At 46.6% G+C, this 13,413-nt stretch overlaps 1 protein-coding gene across 2 annotated transcripts in view; it reads right to left on the bottom strand.

The window, feature by feature from the left end:
- The window catches only part of JMJD1C (jumonji domain containing 1C), a 165,791-nt gene that overhangs the window by 59,364 nt on the left and 93,014 nt on the right, over positions 1-13,413 (bottom strand). The window lies entirely within an intron of this gene.

Raw genomic sequence — 13,413 nt, 5'->3', positions numbered from 1 at the left:
CCTGTAACAGAAGCGCAAGGAGAACGTGACTGAGTGGGGATGTACCGAGGGGATGAGTCAGGTGAAAAGGAAATCCCAGCGGATGAAGAGGAGAGAAAATGACGCTCTGAAGACACACAAGAACAGCAAGAGGAAGGCACGGGTGAACAAAAGAAACGACTAGCAGAAAGAACATGCAGGATATAAGGGGAAAACAAACATGGAGGGACAGAAGAAACAGAGGAAAGTTATTCTATAGGACGAAACAAAAAAAAAAAAAGATGAGGGAAAACAGGAAAGGAAAAAAGCCCTTTGAGATCGATTCTAAATTTAAAATGCAGGAGGAAAAGGCAAAGAGGAGAATTAAAGGGCATGTCAAACCCCATAAAGCACTGTGAAAATGCTACACTAACACATGTAAGATGCTGCTATTGGCAAAACAACATCACTAGCTCACATGCAACACCCCACAGCAACAGACCCCAAGGACTTACAAGGAGAGGACAGGATCACCAATGCCTGTTTAAAGGTGGGGAAACTGAGGCACAAAGCAATTCCGTAACCTGACAAAAGCCACCTAAGCAGGGCAGGAGCAGCAGTGACTTGCCCCCAGCCAGCCTGCAGGCAGCTTGTCAGAAATGCACTCAAGGTTTTATCAGACTTCATTACCTATTTTACAAAGGTGTTGCCTTGCAATTAGGCTAAATCTAGCCCAAATCTCTGGAGCTTCAGCTGTGGCACTTACCAAACAAATGAGAGAATACTTCATTGGAGATACATAATACTTTAACAAATCTATCCAACTTTACAAATGCTCAGATGTAATGTGCTGCATTCTTGTTTCCATTTCATTCAAGGTTTCACTTCAGCTGTTACCTTTTCTCGCATCAGCAAGGAAAAAATAACCCCACTCTATCAGCCAGCCAGCCATCTCAACAGGGTAACTAGATGAAAGCACTGGAGAGGGCAGGAGATTATGATAGTATGCTAACTACAGAGTTTAAAGAGTAAATAATTATTTAACCTCTAATAGTTATGAAAGGGCCTTTGCTCTTGCATCACTTTTCTATAATGGATCTTGTATTGCTAATGGTTTGAGTTGAGAGGGTGGAGTTCACATCATGAAACTGCCAAGCATTAGGTGTATGAATCCAAAAGCAGGCAGCCTTTCCTTTAAAAAAGTCGTTGTTGTAGTGTCTTTCAGTTCTGAATTCACCCCCACAGCTTCAGAAGCACTGTTCTGATTTTTCCTTTATAACTTTCTGGGCTGTTATTCAGGTCAAGAAACGTGTTTCCGACTACAAACAACAGGACATACCACATCATTAGCCGAAATGAAACCATGTGGAATGTGGCTCACAGTTATCATTCAGGATTCAGACAGCACTACAGATTAAGGTACTCATGAGCCACTGGTTTATCTTACTGCTGGTATTAAAAGAACTAGTTCCAAATATAGATCTGTGAGCATGATTATTCTGAGAAGAGAAACGTAATGCCTTCTCACTTGCTTTCATAGATCTAAGCCTCTAGACAGGCCAACGCCCCCAAAATATGCATGTGGAGGATGCGGGCTATCCCACAAGCACAGAGGAAAAATATGTAAATAAATAAAGCAAAACTGCCATGTCACACACCTCCTCATCTGCAGATATCTGCTCAGCTGCACACAAGTTCTGATTTTTCAGGCACTATTAGAAAATATTTCCACTATCAAAGAACAACAAAACCCCACCCTTTAATAAAAGCAGGCCTTCCTGGGAAAGCAAAGTCCAGACTCCATCAGCTCTGGGAGATAGGCCACCAAGGACAGGAGAGGGATTTGAAATATCTTAATACGAAAGACATGACCAAACTTCACACCACACGTCACGTATGCACACAAAAAAAAAAACAGACTAGGAGCACAACAGGCAAGAGTCAGCTACTAAAGGCAAGCATACGAGGCATGTAATAACATGAAAATAGATGTAAGAAGGTCCAACAAGCTCCTTGCAGACTTTCAGAGTAAGACGCTCCCTCTTTCCGTTCCAGAAGTGGAAGACAGCTCCTGGGAGAACAGCTTACTGGCTGAAACCAGGAAAAACTGAACCTCTTCAAACAAAAATCTCCCTTTCAAACTTGCATAAAGCTTCCTTTTACCATTCACATTAACCCAACTCCCTGAAGACCACAATTAAGCAAAGGACTCAATTTTAAGTGACATCTGACTTAAGCACTCTTCTAAGCAGCTGCTTGGAAAAAATCCCACTTTTTTTCCACCAGATTTCCCTGCTTGGCCAAAGGCAGCTCTGTTAACACACATGCACACACACACACTTCTCTCTGCCTCCAAGTTCCCTGATACTGAATAAACCGTATTTCTTAGTTTGCCCCCATTGCCATCCATATCCCTATGATACTACCACCACAGCTCATACAAGGAACAACCTGCCTATGACAGGTGCCTGGCACTGAGACCAAGAAGAATTGGTTTTGGACCTTCTGGATAATTAAGCAATTTTTCAGAAAATATTAAGTACTATAACGTCACAGCAAACAATCTCAAAGGTATCCAATGGCATTCAGCATACACTCGGAAATAGAGCAATTACTCACGGACTGCTTTTCCTAACGCCCAGTAACACAACTCATCTATTTATTTACTGTTTCAAAACCCCCATGGCAACCACAGGCCCCACTTCCTCGAAGAAACAGTACTGAACAAGCACACAGTGCGTTTTTACCTCTGTCTAACGCGATGAAGCAGCTGGGGACGTGGTGCGCCGCCCGCGCCGTGTGAGCCTGAGCAGGCAGCTCCTTGGTACCGGACGGGGCTTCGGGAGCCACCGCACCCCGGCTGCTGCAGGCTGGCGCTGCCAGGCCGTAACACCCCGGAGGCTCACTGCAGCAAGCGCTCGGGTTACAGCTAAGCCCGCAGCTGCTGTCCGGCTCACCCTGCACGTACCATCGCCTCCCAGGAGGGAGCCTTCAGCCTGCTCGGCTGCGTAACCCGCGCCCCAGCCACGCATTTCCCTATGCACAACCACTGCCTTTGCTTCATTAACAAAAAAAAAAAAGCCTCTAGCGAAATTTATGCCGTAAAATGAGCTAAAAATATAAAAAACGTATTCAAGAAAGCTAGTCAGTCTTATGCTGAACCCCGTAACATTTTATAGGCTTTCCTCTTTAAACCAGAAAAGAAACCGACAAGATCGTGTAAACGTCATTTCTACCTACTATTCAGCAAACTTTTCCACACATTGTTCTTTAGCCTCGCTGGCTAGTCTGCAATAGCGCAAAACCTGGCACCTTTTCATTATGACACTTAATCATTCAAAATAGCTGGCGCTCTCTTCCAAGGCCTGTTTGTTGCTATGGTTTGTACTCAAAAGCAGAATTACCGAGTGGAGAAGAGCGAAAGACAAAGCAGATCTGACATAAAAACCGAGCGTCGAGTTTTCTCGCACTCCCTACGGAAGAGCTCGTTCCCAACCAAGGCGTTACTCCGGCCGGGACTCTCCCAGGCCCTCCCCCAGAAGGGGTGGTGGAGCCCGCACACAGCAACCGGCAGAACGGGGGTGGGGGGTGAGCGGCCTCACAGGAAGGCGGCGCGGCCCGCCAAGCCGGACCCCCCAACACACACGCCCGGCAGAGGCGCCGTATGGCACCGTGCTCCGCCTCCCCGTTAACGGCTGGACAACGAGCCCCTGAAGTTGAACAGCCGATGCCGACACCAGAAATGCAACCTCGCCAGGCAGTGGGAGCGGGTAATCGATTCCTTCATCTCCGCTCCCCCCACTGGGTTTCCCCAAGAGCGTGGGCCGCCTCCGCCCGGCTCCCCGGAGGGGGCAGGGACGTGTCCGGTACTCACGGTGCTCCGACCCACGTTAACCCGCCTCACTGCTGAGCACAAAGCCCCCGCCTGCCGCGTGCGCGCCCGCGGAAGCCCGCCCGTCACGTGCACCCCTCCGCACATCGCGGTGAAGGGAGCGGGGGAAGAAGGACTCGACAGCCCCGTGAGCCTGGGGCGCACCCCGCTCCGCCCTAGCAGCCCTGGAGAAGAAACAAAGACCACGGGCGCCCCTCAAAAAGTTAAATATGTCCGCGGAAGGGGGGGAGGGGAGGAGGCGCGGAGGAAGCGCCCCCCGCCTCCGAGTTACGGCGACGGATTCACCTACCCCAGCCTACTCCCGCCCCGTACTCACCTCGCTCGGCGGCCCGGCCCGCGGGCCCTCGACGCCCGCCTCAGCCTTTGAACTCACAAGGAAAATGGTTCTCGCCGCGCCGCTTCCGGGTCGGACCGAGTGGCCGCGCTGGGGGCGGGGACGGCGGGGACGGGGGGAGGAGAAGGAAAAATGCTCGCCGCCCGCCCTTTGTAGGGCCGGCGCGGGCTAGCGCGCAGCTGGGCCCGCCGCGGAGGCCCCGACGCGTCCCCGCTGCTGGGTCATGGCGCGCTGCCGCCGCTTACATAAGTGCGGTCGCGCGGTGCGCAGGGCCGGCCATGGCAGCGCTCAGCCGGGGCGGGAGGAGCCGGAACGCCAAGAGCCGAGCCGCCGGCAGCTGAGCGAAAGGAGCACGCCGCGGCAAAGGGCGGAGCTCGGCAGGCGGGGGGGGCGGGCGGGCAGCCACGTCCTGCGGGGCGGAGCCGCGGGCCACGTGTGGCAGTGGCCCGGGCGCGGAGCCGGGACTCGCGGGGGCCAAAAGCCTACCGCCTCCAGCAGCGCGGCTAGAGCGCGGAACCCGCAGCCTAGCTCAGCGCCCGAAGCGCCGGCAGCGTGGCAGGGCTGCCCCTTGAAAGCCCTTCCCCATCCCTCCCTCGGGTGAGCGTTCTGAAGTCAGCAAACGAGGGCTAGGAATCTGTCCGCATTCATGTATCACACACACACACCCCCACCCCCAGTAAAACCCAAACCACCAAAAACCGGAAAGGGAGTGTCAGGGCTGACCTCAGAGCCGAGTCGGGCGCTCAGGGCTGCCCCGCTCCCTCCTGCGCCGCCAGGCACGGTTAAAAGCCCACAGGGGCTGCTCAGCCAAAAGCCTTTCACGAACAGCAAAGCACGCCTCGCCTGATCAGCAAGTATTACAGCCCGTCAACTGGTGCAAAACGTTCTCAAGCACAATTTTCTAGTTTTCAGCGTACCATCTATTTTATCCTTGATAACCAAAAAATAATACATAAAACATGTTTTCCCATCGTTGACCAGAAGTTATTGTGGCAACACCTGGTTGTTTACAGTTTAGACAAAAACATAAATTCACCTGACTTGTCATGGGCAGGGGTTGGGGGGGGTGTTAAGGTTAGGGAAGTGCACGGTGCACTCCCTAGTGAGAAAATGGTTTACAAACAGAAATATAGCAAGAACACACCTGTACGACAGTCCCTGAGTTTAGCTCACATATACAAACATTGCTAGGAGGAGAAAAAAAAAAAAGAATAGGAAGTTCTCAAGAGGGGGTTGCAATAGAGGCATTTTTTCCTTCAAAGCCTTTAAACATTAACAGCTGTACATTTTTTACTTCACGGAAAAGAAAAAAAAATACAAAGTGTGTAGTTTACCAAGAAAGTATGAGAATAATGGGGAATCAATATATGACTACCCCTCTGTTCTCATCTTGAATTACTTCAAATGATGTAAGCTTAATAATAAAATACTTAAGTACAGTTAAAAATCGAACTGCAAGGTTCTCTACCCAGCGTGGACTTGTCTCCAGCAACTGGATTTCTTTCACAACAGGTCGTGACACTGCATGCACACAGCAGGTCAGGAACCAGGCTACCTGTACATGGGTTTTGTACGCTTCTCAACCTACACTCAAGCCACGGAACTGCAGAACTGGGTTTTGTTCTGAAGGGACACTGGCAGAGGCTGTTTCTGGTATTGATTTTCCCTTTTAAGTGGTCTTGCAGCCTGCCGAGCTGAGGCAGCTGAGCAGCCTTATATGGCTGCAAGGCTGCGGGGAGGCGTTGGTGCCCTCAGCAGTCTCCATCTATTCCTGACCAGCCAGGCCGGACAGTTGCTACTCTCGTCTCCGACACCCCTGCACAGCCCCTCACCAGATCCTCTTGCCCTCAGGGCCAGCCAGAGAAAAGCTGCCTTCTACTGCCAGCAGAGCACAGGCCTCACTAACACCCGCTGCTCCCCTCAAAACACAGCCCCTGCCCCCACCCGGCCACGGTTGGGCTGCACTTCCTCATCTCCAAAGAAAGAAATCAACATCTAGCGACACCATTTTGACCTGACTTCTTTCCAATTGCTTCTTCTCTAGGGTAGGGGGGAATAATGCCTTGTCCACTTTCACCAGTACCAAGACAGGTCATGCAGCAGCAGAAACTAAAACGCATCCTTATCCCACCCCGAAAGCTGTGCCTAAGTGCTGTCCGTTCTCTGCCACCGAACAGCAACAGGGCAGCGTGTCCCATGAGGGGGGACTCCTTCACAGACTTGGTTCTTCAGAGGCCTCAGCACCTCTAAGAAATAAAAACCTACCAGTAAAAGCTGACACAAGGACATATCCTGAAGTCAGCTTTACCAAGTAGTCAAGAAATAGTCTTTTCCAAACTTAATTCTGCACTTGTGTGATCTTCTTACTTAATATCTAAATTTAACACATTAAGTATCAATATCTAAATTTAAGCACATGTTAGACTACCTCCAAGAGGTACTGAACATCCCAAAGACATCCTTGCTACTACTACCACAGAATCCATGCACCTCTCATATGGTTTCAGGGGTTTTGTTTCTTGTTTTACCATTTCTCTCAAGTAGGAGTCCAAATACTAACAGTTATTTCAGGACGGGCAAATGGAGAAATTATGCCTATTACAGAGCATAGCATATACTATTAAACTAATGGTGCTGTGATAGATGCGTGGAATGTAGTGCAACTGTCAAAGCAGGCAGTCCTTAATAATACCCAAGACAGACACTGTTAAAATACAAATCACAAGACTGTCTGGAGGACAGGCAAGTTTGCCCGTTTGGACAAAGCTTTATTAATAGACTGCGACTTAGTAACAAAGAATATTAATACCCACTGCAGCACCACCTATTCATTACCACAGAGGGATTTTGATGAAAACTCTCAAGTGGCAGCAGCTATGTGTGGAATACTAACCCAGCAACTCTGTTTCTAAGGGTTTCACTTAGAGTAAAAATCCGCTAAGTGGGAAACACCTTTGAGAGTATAGAAAAAACAATGAAGTTGCTACTGGTACAACTGCTAATGTAAGTATGCTAAGGCAACATAAAGGGAAGTTTACATCATTATGGCTTGCTAAATTTACCGCAATATATATGTGTGCCTTCTCAAAAAAAACCCACAGATTTGCCATGTAAAGGCACTAACACTCAATTTTGAACTAGAACTTTAAAAATCAGAGCCTTAAGAGTCCCAAAGCCTTTGTAAAATATTCCTACCGAAGCCTTGTTATGACATTTGCAAAATACTACACTTTAAAGTGGCTTATTTAATAGTCGCATTATTTCAGCACTGTATCCAGCTACTGGTTGCTTCATCTCATAATCAGGCCTGAACTCTGTCAAACCAGCCATACTATAAGCTTGCAGAACAGAGCTGCCTTTGTTCGTTGGCACTGCCAGTCCCCTATGGAATCGGGCAGCACACTGAATTGCACTCCGCAAACAATCCCTGACCTTCAATTACTGTCTTGGCTTGCTGCCACAGAATACGTGTATTACAGAGTGTGCCCTATTTTGCAGATAATCACGAGAACTACAGATAATCATGAATATCAACAGGAAAATGCAAACATTCCCTTCCTAAAATCGCAACTGGAACTTCAACTACAGCAAAGCATTCCTCTGGTGTGCCGCAGCAGCACACCCAGCCCGGGCTCAGGCTGTGCATGTGAGGATGGTAATACTGCGGGGTTTGTATTTTTAGAGACCGCATGAAAAATTCCAGGTGGCGTATGGCTTTGCCTTCCTCTGCTGGAGGTTTTTGGTTGGGGTTTTGTTTGCTTTGTGGCGGAAGGCACGCCGGGTTGGGCTGGCACGGTTCTGCAAAAGCTGCTCTTTTTTCCTTTTCTTTTTCCCTTTTAGAACACTGGCAGGTCTTTCACCCGAGCGGCCTGACGCAGAGGCATTTGCTGGTGCCCAGCAGGGCTGGCTGGGGCCAGGGCCAGCTGCAGCCCTTGTGCCTGCAGGCTGGCTGCCTGCCAGTACCCAGGCCCTGAGTCACTGCCCGTCAGGGAGGCTACTGGCACGGCGCTGCTGCCAGAAACACCACAAGGACATCAGGAAACTAGAGCACACACGGCTGGGAAGGGATGGTGGTGAAAGTTCTGCTCTAACCCTCCTTTTGTTTCTTGGCGGCAGTAAACCCGTGTAACTGCAAACCATGCCGCTTCCCCACACCTCGCCCGAGGAACCCATCTGTGTGATGCTGCTGGCAAGGAAAGAGCACATGTAAATATTGCAAATGAGTAAATATTTAAACTTCAAAACAAATGAAAGTTATTTAAACCAGTCTTCATCATTTAAATTAGCATTTTTCTACTTATCTTCTTCCTGTGTGTGCCACCTTACGTTTGCTTAGCGAGCAGAACTGTTTCATAGCGATACTCCTGCAGAAATAATAGTGTAAGAGCAGAGCTACACCAGTCTCACATTAGTGGAGAAATAAACTTTCTGATTCCGTATTTTTACAAACCAGCTGAGTTCAAATGGTGTACTTAAGTGCAGAAGCCGAAGTCCAAAGGAGGAATTAATGTGTGTGAAACAATCATTACTACTAAGGCTGCAACATCTAATATAAACTGTCATTTTTAGGTCAGTTCATTGGGCAAATTCTTCATTTAAACTCTACGTTGTGGTTATGGAGGTGGATAAATCTCACTTCCAGATGTGTAAAAACCTCACCAGGCTATCTTTAGTAATTTTTCCAAATTGAGAATCTGAAGACAACAGTGTTGGGCAGCTGAGGTCAATATGGAGGAATATGAGCAACAGTACAATTAATACAGTCACATATCAGCACTAACTGATCTTACAGTATATTTCAAATTAATCCAATTTAAAATATAGTTTCTATCTTTGCAATATTTTCAGTCAAGTTTCAAAATAACTTTTGTCGTTCCCTGGGCAGGCACCATGGGGTTTAATGCTGTGTGCATCAACGTGACTGTGCAATTTTCTCCATTACTTCATCCCCATCTACTTCATCATACCAGTACTGTAATCCACAGCTCTGGGAATAAGCTCTGATAGTAAACTTGAACTACTTTTGTGGCTGAATTGGTGTTCCTGCTGCAACAAGAGACCAATAATCACAGTAAAAGAAAGAACATAAGTAGGCACAAAAAAAAAAATAATGCATCGTTGTAAGGAATAATATTGTGTAAGTTCTCTTATTTTGCATTAGTTTTCTGCTAGTGTTTAAATGATCTGCAAACTTCAGAAACTACAGATTTTGAATGCTGACAAATAATTTCATGGTGAGTTGCTTTCAATCCTTCTGCTTAAAAAAAAAAAAGAAAAACAAAACAAACACACATACCCCTCCCCCCCCAAAAAAAACACCACCAAAACAAAACATCACAAAACACAGCAAACTCCAAAAGCCAGAAACCAACCCATCCTTAGTACAAATTCAAGTCATTCTTTCAGGTCTCAGCTACCTAAACAGTGTATTTTACAATTGCTGCCCCTAGTTTATTTTCTTCCTAGCCCATTCGACGTCTCCCCCTAATTCAGCTTCTGTTAGCAGCCTGCCACTAACATTTGTCTCTCAATTTAGCCTCTGCAGCATGCCATTTACAGATACAAATCCCTGTACCTAGAACCTACAGAACAGTGCTCTACTTCAGATGTATGTTCAAACACAAAATATTGAGCAGTCTCTCAGGCATCCCTTTGTGCATGTCTGTCATCTCAAGTCTAACACCACTGTAACGGGTGTATTTTCCTATGCCCTCTCCTTTTGTTAGCTGAGCAAAAATGATGTGACCCTGCCACTTACTCAAGTCCAGTAATATCAGTGTCATCTCTAAGTGTGAGCTGCTCTCTCTCACTTCTGGGTGCAAGTTACGTGAAACGTCTGTAGATCTTTCTTATAAAGCTTACGAAACATGTGGGTTTGTACTTATCCCCGCAGTTCAGAGCACCAGCCAACACTCATCCTGCATTTTGATTACTGAAGCCTACTTTACTCTGGCCTTAATAAATACATACATGTTCAGATCCATTCAAAATGCTGCCAGAAACATCACTAACCTACAGTGTCCCCTCTTTGCACTCTGTCCCCCAGCAGTCCTGTCACATCAAACTGCACTTTCAGAAACAGCAGCTCCCAATCCTGCCATCGCTCACTTATCAGTTTCAGGAACAGCTTACTGGCAACACTGGCAAAGCTGATCCATTGACATCTTTCCATTTTCTCCTTAAAACTCTGCTCTGCTGTACTGACCTCTGAAACCTTGACAATGGCTTGGCCAATGCTTTATGGAAGCCTCATAAGCAATGCCTCCTACTTCCCATCTGCCTGTCTTTGTGTGTCATCTGCCTCTGACTTACTTTCAAATTTTACCTCAGTGGAGAAAAGAACCCTTTTCATTTTGTGTTAGTTCCACAATTCACTGCACAATGGAATTCTGAACTTTCATATGAGTTTCCAAGTGTCACAACAATGTGCTACAACAGTCATTAACCTTAGGACTGGATTCTGTCTTCCACAAAGCAAGCACAAACAGCTTCAAGTTCATAATGTTCTTACCCACACCCCTTCTGCAATATTCATCAAACCCTTTTTTAACTTGGGTGCCATCCATGTTTTTCAGTATTCACACTTCTTCAGCCTTCTTAAGTTTCCATCACAATAATGCCAAACTCCCTCCAACTCGCTTCTTGGCTTTATTCTTTTCTTCCAACCCTATCGCCAACATTCACAATACTCTTGCATTCTTTTCCCCAAACTGACTAGATGTAAAATTCATTTACCCAGCCTCACCTCCAGAAGAGCAACCTGATTGAGAACATCAGCTTTAGGCTTCTTACATCCCGTGAATTGCTGCTCTTCTGATTTAGCACCTGACACTGCCTCCCTCTCATACTTCCAACTAACTGAGGTCCATTAGAGAACACGACTCCACCTTTCAACCTCCTACTACTTCCTGTCCCTCTCATACTACATTCCCATTTGCCTCACTGAAGCTTGTCTCACTTCCTGAGAGTCACCCAGATCTAGCTTTCGCAAGCTCCCTTTCTGGTTGTATTCCCCAGAGCTTAAAAACCTGCCTCATTTTTTTCCATCTCCCCCCCTACATCCTTGTTAACCTTCATTTCCAAAACACTACTTTTTCCCCCAATTCTTCTGTTTATTTTTCAGTTCTTCACTGCCACTCCCATCTTCTCTTTCCTTTGTCTAAGGCATTTTATTCACCAGCTTAGTCAGCCTACCGCCTCTCAAATGGACTGCATTTTATTTTGCACTTTTCTATTTGCTCTCCTCCAAAACAACTCGGGTGCCTCCTCACCACAGAAAGCTTGGATTCCCACCACAGTTCAGGCTCCCTGATTGCTCAAGGCTGCTGGCAGGCCCTGCAGTCCAGGCCCGCCTCCTGGAAACAAGCCACTGGCTCCATCTGAGGAGAAACATGGTGCGGTTCCGAGGGAGTCTCATGCCAGGCATCACTTCCTCTGTTACAGCAGTGGTGAGAATACACCCATGCTAGTATTTTCCATTCCCACAGCCCTACGACAGTATCCAAGCGACTCTTGTAGTATCAAATGCTCCGCATATACCTGACACCACACTCGTGGCAAGCAACATATTCTTAACATCATGCTATGAAACGGTCACTTGAGTAGACTGTAACAACTCAGTTAAGTAGTAAGTCTCTACAAGGAGTGGAATTGGCTCTTGAAACAGAGCTGGGATCAGGAGAAAAAGGTATGCTAAATAGAAGCTGCTGTTTGAAGCTACCTGGCATAACAAAAGCCTCAAAACCATAAAAAAGGTAAAGTACAAAAATCTTGGGGGGGGGGGGGGGGGGGGGACGGGGGGGACGGGGGCAGAACAACACCAAAAAACAAGAACAGAGAGCAGTGAGCAGTATTTCAGAACAACACATTCTGTGGAAGCTGAAAGAAGGAAATACCTGCTTCAATTATCATATGAAGTTGTTACACATAAATGTGGATTCCATTGCTGAGAAGTAAAAGACTCCTCAAGGCCTTCCTCCACTTTACATTTATTCCCTTTTACTGATAGCAGTGTGCTTTAGTGTTTGTCAGGCGGAATAAGAGCTGTGGAATAAGCACATTCAATTTGCAATATATTCAGAATGGGAGTTTTTTTGGTGAACAGTCAAAGGCTACAACTTCTGTTCCTCTCTCCCTCTCTGAGTTCATTGCCTCCAAAAGATTAGGAACCCCATTTGCCAGTTCTGCAGGCTTTCTATCTGGCTATCTCTGGATTCCCTTAATAGGGAAAGGCTATTCAGGGAGGGAGAGGATTACTCATTTTGGATTCAGTGCTTCTGTGCTCTCCTAGTCTCAGCTTGTTGGGAGTGAGGACATACTTGGACATTTCTCTGTGTTTTGCGATATATCCTGTTCATATCCTGAACATGTACACTTTAATTGTAAGAGTATCTTACCTTAAAAATAGTATTTTCCTATTTCCAAACAGTAAAACGTAAATATTAAGTAACATCACTGCATTGTGTTTTAATGATCTCTGTAAAAAGCTCCACCTTACTGAGACAACATGCTAGTGTATACTTCTCAAATAAAAATACCAGACTGTTCACCTCACCTTTGTGTGTCATATAAACAGGGAGAGATACCATCTAGTTTCACACTATATACAGAAATACCTTTTAACCTTCTTGAGCAGTCTATTTTCCTGCTATGATTGTTTTAATATCATATTGTGACTGTCAAGACATCCCACACAGAGATACAGCTGCTAATACATTAGTTTAATTCATAGAACCATAGAATCATAGAATAGTTAGGGTTGGAAAGGACCTTAAGATCATCAAGTTCCAACCCCCCTGCCATGGGCAGGGACACCTCGCACTAAACCATCTCACTCAAGGCCTCGTCCAACCTGGTCTTGAACACTGCCAGGGATGGAGCATTCACAACCTCCCTGGACAACCCATTCCAGTGCCTCACCACCCTAACAGGAAAAAACTTCCTCCTTATATCCAGTCTAAACTTCCCCTGTTTAAGTTTTAACCCATTACCCCTTGTCCTGTCACTACAGTCCCTAATGAGGAGTCCCTCCCCAGCATCCCTATAGGCCCCTTTCAGACACTGGAAGGCTGCTATGAGGTCTCCACGCAGGCTGAACAGCCCCTTACTCTGTAGTACAAAAGGTTTGGGAGAACTTCTCAAAGACAAAAACTCCACAGGCATAAGCCGCTAAGAAGTCGAGGTTAAAAGTTTACATTTGATAATAAAATGTCTGATGGAACAGACAGGG

The sequence above is a fragment of the Neopsephotus bourkii genome, unplaced genomic scaffold, assembly GCF_033783945.1.
Source record: "Neopsephotus bourkii isolate Nb327-2 ecotype Australia unplaced genomic scaffold, CSIRO-AGI_Nbou_v1 NB_1634, whole genome shotgun sequence".
NCBI classification, from domain to species: domain Eukaryota; kingdom Metazoa; phylum Chordata; class Aves; order Psittaciformes; family Psittacidae; genus Neopsephotus; species Neopsephotus bourkii.
This window is presented reverse-complemented; position numbering and strand designations above follow the sequence as displayed.